Here is a 5,743-nt window from a genome sequence, read left to right on the forward strand (position 1 = left end):
TACAAGGTTTCCACCCGACAACGACGATATATAAGTTGTCAAATACCCAGCATAGCATTTGGGAAGGCGTAGTGGATTTAGGGAGAAATCATTTTACCCAATTAAATGTGGAAAGTTTTTTTGCGGAGTTGTACTTTTCACTACTTTATTAATTAATTTCTAATTTCATGAGATTTCAATTTTTCATTTCATTAATCATTCCATGAAAATCTGCTCACCGTCCGTTCTTGAATTAGCTTAGTAAACAAACACATACAAAAAAAAAACAAGTAGACAGGGCTGATTGCAAAACCCAGCCACACATTGCTGTGTGGGCAGGGTTACAACACTGCTGTTCAAATGGCGTGATAAGATGCAAGCTCCAGTGAATTGAAACATCGGAATGATGAACCCATCCATTCATTCATGATTTATTTATTCCCAGAATTACACTGAGTAATTGGACTAATTTGCAGTGTTGTTGAGTAATATAATTAATTCAGCAACATCGGTGTTGAAAATAAATCAAATAAATAATTGGGAAGAGATAAAAGACAATATAAAACTAAGTTACAGAAAAGAAACCAAGACAAATGAAAAACAATGACATATTGTTGGTGAGCTGTTTTGGTCGGATGTTTCAAATCCAATCGACATTAATTCGTTCTACAAGCACAGACTTTACTTTTCGGGAAAGTGGGCATAACCTTTGGGCAAGTAGAACATGTCCTGTACAAGTGCCCATCAACCCCTGCCATGAGCACATGCAGATAGAGAATGTTAGAGAGGCAGGGGCTGAAATTTGTACAAGGGCCTTTTGGTGAAAATATTGAAAATAGCAGACCTCCAAGCTCACATTGCGTCGCACTGCGACGCGTTGTGAGCTTGGAGATCTGCTATTTTTGGTGCTTCATACACACTGAACTAAGCATTATCAAGTCAATACTGGAGATGTGGTGAACGGCACGGATTTCTACATAGAGAGGACAATTCTTTCAACATAAGATGCTGCATTCAAGTTCTGGAGAGTTTAGACAAGGCAATTCTCTTGAATGCTGCCTTCAGGTATGGCATGGAAAGAGAGCCTTTCTTTCACTCTAGTAAAAACTGCATTCTTGGTCTGGAGAGGGCACTTTTTACAGACGGATAAAAGGGCAGGGCACGTGCCTGCATGAGCATCTGCTTCAGATAGGACCCTGCTATACCTGCTCTGCGTGCCTCGAAGCAGGCCTGTCCCATCTCGTCCTTCAGCTCCTGGTTCTCCAGGGCGATGGCCTCTCCCACGGCCACGAAGCGGCCCACGGCCACGCTGACCGCCTGGCCCACGCGGTGGATGGCGGCCAGCGTGCGCTCGGACTTCTTGGGCTTGTCTTTGTGGTTGATCAGAGTGGTGATCTGCAGGGAGCGAAGCACAGGACAGGACAGGGATGTTTAGACCAGAGGTTCTCAAACCATTTCATGTCAAGGACGTATTTGGCCGCTGAGCCCCATCTGAAAAGGTTTTGTGCCAGGGAACCCCATATTTGTGTTTTTCCAGTACATTTTGTTTTGTAGCCGATCTACAAGCTTCACAAAGCGTCACATCGTCGATATACAGTAGGTTATATGGTTAAAGTGGTTAAAGAGATATTTCACTGCTTGGGGTCATTTTAACTGGCTGTTGTGAACAAGGGGACCCCCAGATAACAGTATTTAAGTAGCTTGATTCAGTATTTAGATATTTCATTATTATCTGAGAATATCAAATATCTAAAAAACTGAATCAATAAACTGTCTGGGGTGCTCACAGAAACAAAATGACCCAACATGTTTGAGAGTGAAATATCCCTGATTTTGACGCTATATTAACCAATTCTGGGGACCCCCTGGAACCCACTTTGAGGACCATATGCTATATATTAATCTGGAGACAAACTGACTTTTGACTAGGGATGGAGCCCCAAACAAGGGTAGCTCGATAACCCGATAGTCTAAATACTTGAATTACTGAAACCTTCTCATTTGAGGAAAATATTCCCTGAACGTTTGCTGTCTCTTGTCGACAATAAAGCAGAGGTTTTCAACCAGTGGGCCTTGATAAGAAAAAGGTTGAAAGCCACTGCGATTGCAGAGGTGTTGCCTGTCCCGCTTGCCAAGGAATATGATACAACGACCAATCACGGCACCTTCAGAGACATCTGTCCACCAAAGACACAGGCGGGAAAGATCAAAATTGAAGCACCGACAGAGACAGCAATTAATTATGCAGCCAATCAGCTGTCAATGTCAATCGCAGGGCCCTGAGCGCAGACGCTGATTGGCTCTTCCACTTTTTTATGTCTTCAAAACGCCTGCCCACCCTGTACTTATGGGGCCAGACCTGGTCTGCAAGAACACACATGATAATGTGAATTCAGAGTTCACGTGACCGGTATTTTTTACCAAGCGTATTATTCAGACATCCCGTTAGTCCGACTGGCCGACACTGACTACTGTAACGGTCAGAATAATGGAACGTTGGATGCTATGAGTGGACAATTCCCGCCAATTCCTGCACACCGAAAACTAGTTGACTAGTGCATCCTTGGGCTACCATTTCCAAAAGCCCACCCAGTTAAAAACCCAAATACACACAATAAAAACATGATGTACACCTCATCATACATAATGGTAGTAACCCTACTGTACACACTGTGCACAAGGATGAAGTTATAGAAGTACACTATAAGTATACTTATAGTCCTATAAGACATGCACGCACGCCAGAGCCTCTTAGCAGCGATTGAAGGCATCAATTATGAATGGTGTGAGCCAATTAGCATCAATTATGCATTGATTGTTTACCCTTCTGCTAAGTAAAAACCTCTCCAGCTGTTAACAGCGTGTGTGTGTGTGTGTGTGTGTGTGTGCGTGTGTGTGTGTGTGTGTGTGTGTGTGTGTGTGTGTGTGTGTGTGCGTGCGTGCGTGCGTGCGTGCGTGCGTGTGCGTGTGCGTGTGTGTGTGTGTTATGGTATCAGCACGACAGGGGCGAGGATCTTAATTGCTCCATTGCTGCAGGAGGTCTCAGGTGGAATTCTTGGGATGTTAATGGTGCGTGCGTGCGTGCGTGCCGACGTGTGTATGCTGATTAACTGATCGTTCTGTAGGCCAAACTGCCACGTGTTTTTTTTCCTTGTTTGTATTGGTCTCCTTTCACCCCTTGCCCCCCTCCTCTTCTTCTTCCCTCTCTTTCTAATAGAAACAATGATATGATTAAGCAATATTACACAAGAGGGTGTGCATGTATCGTAATTATTGTACCGACTGCGTTGCCGCAGGCACGAGCCCGAAGGGCGAGTGCCCGTAGGCAGCGCAGAAGGTATACAACTGTTGCCCTAAAAAAAAACACGTCAACTTAATTTCATTGTATTTAAGGTATGCGATAGGAATTTGTAATTTTTTAATGCCACATTTAGCTACTATGTCCCTGAACTTCACATAAAAACTGCTAGCCTAGCATAGTGTGGGGAGCGAGGAGCGCCTGCTCGCTTTCGTGACCAACGCAGCTGATTTCTTTATTTGACGAGACCGTGCAGTAGTGCTCATTACATTGCACGGTTAGAGAGCCTGTTTTCCATTGAGACTACCTGTTGTATAATGGTAACTAAAGCACAAAACGAATTCCACCCACTTCTTCACTTCTGTAAACCTGTGACGTGACAAACTGTCCTGACAATAAAGCCGACTCTAATAATGAGACCAAATCAAAGCCCTGATGTCTGACCTCCTAGTGTGTGACTCACCACAGCGCCTCCGGGTTAACAGGGGGCCTGTGTACATTATGTGTACAGTATGTGTACAGTATGTGTACAGTAATCCCCGCATGCATGGCCCCAGAGTAGGCCAGTGTAGAGGTGGGACTTTTCGCGAACGAATCAAGTCTTTTGAACGGCTCTTTGAAATGAACGATGGGATCCGGTTCGCAGTAGGGAGCCATTCCTTTCTAGTGAACAGTGGTGGAAAAAGTACTCAAATTCTTTACTTAAGTAAAAGTATCAATACTGCAATGTGGAAATACTCTGCCACAAGTAGAAGTTTGGAATTAAAATGTACTTGAGTAAAAGTACAAAAGTATTGGTATCATAATGTACTTAAAGTTACTTTAAGTACATTTTGATACCAATACTAGTACCAATATTAGAAAGTACTCATTATTCAGAATGTTCCATTTCACAAGTTTGAAAATAGCAGTTAAGACGCATTGTGAGCTTGTAGATCGGCTATTGTGAGCCTGTAGATCGGCTATTTTCAAATGGCCGAAATGTATATAGGGTTGCGAAGTGATTTGTAATTAGAATCAAAATCTACAACTGCTAACTAAAACGAGACAGTCTTTTGAACGGCTCTTTGAAAGGAACGGATCCAAGAGATCCAGCTCACTTCAAAGAGCCATAAATCTCGGCCATCTCTGGGCCGGTGCCCTTTACCTTCTTTTAATGAGTGCAACATGCAGAAAACACATGCAGAGTGCAGAGTGGTGTCTGTGTTGCCCTATGAAGTCAAAGTTCCGATAACTTCAGAGAGATTCTCCTGGGGTTTAATCTGGACAAACTATGCAGCTATGACAGCAGGGATAAAAAAAAAAAATCACACCCGTGTGAACTGAGCGGTGGTCGTGGAGGCTGCGCAACAGCAAAATAAATAATATAATCTATCTATCCACAAGTTTCCCCGGGGGTTTACTGGAGACTATCAGGACCAAACTTCCGGGTTTAACAGCAGACATACAAGCTCACGTCGCGTCGCAGATGCAACCCGTTGTGAGCTTGTAAATCGGCGGCGGAACCTCGATGCAGACGTTTGCGCAATGCACTATGGGGCGTTGGAAACTCGTGGATAAATGCGACAAATCTCTGTCTGTCTGCGTGTCTGTCTGTTTGTAATCCGCGTATCTCGAGAACCGTTCGTCCCACCGGCTTCAGATTCGGCACGCGCGTTCCCCGCCGCCGCACGGAGTGCAGTGCCGGGCCTCGACCCGACCCGACTCGCAGTTTTCCGAAACCGGCGCAAAACGTTCGGAATCTCCTTATGCGGAACTGATTGTTGACATCAGGCTGTTCCGGAGGAAATCGGCGCAAGCGCTGACTCATTGTGACATCACTTCATAAAAGGCTCTGAGATCACGTACACCACATGAGTCAATAAAAAATGCCATGGTTACGTATTCTGATGTTCCTATATGGGCATAAAAGGACACAGGCAAACATATCTCCATATATGAGCATAAATGGACACAGGCAAACAGATGGTCAAAGATCTCCATATATGGGCATAAAATGTACGCAAAAAGACAGATACAGATATCTCCATATATGGGCATAAATGGACACAGGCAAACAGATGGTCAAAACGGGTCCTATGACAACAGGTATAATGGGGTTTGCATTAAAGTGGGAACCAGCACTGTGTCTGCAACACAGTCGGAGGCACAGACAGATACAGAGATCTCCATATATGGGCATGAAATGGATGCAGACAGACAGATACAGATATCTCCATATATGAGCATAAATGGACACAGGCAAACAGATGGTCCATACAGGTCCTACAGGGATCTTCATATATGGGCATAAAATGGACGCAGACAGACAGATAACTCCATATATGGGCATAAATGGACACAGGCAAACAGATGGTCAAAACGGGTCCTACAGAGATCTCCATATATGGACATAAAATGGACGTAGACAGATAGATATCCCCATATATGGGCATAAATGGACACACGCAAACAGATGGTCAAAAC

This window comes from Nannobrachium achirus (genome assembly GCF_963921795.1).
Source record: "Nannobrachium achirus genome assembly, chromosome: 18".
NCBI classification, from domain to species: domain Eukaryota; kingdom Metazoa; phylum Chordata; class Actinopteri; order Myctophiformes; family Myctophidae; genus Nannobrachium; species Nannobrachium achirus.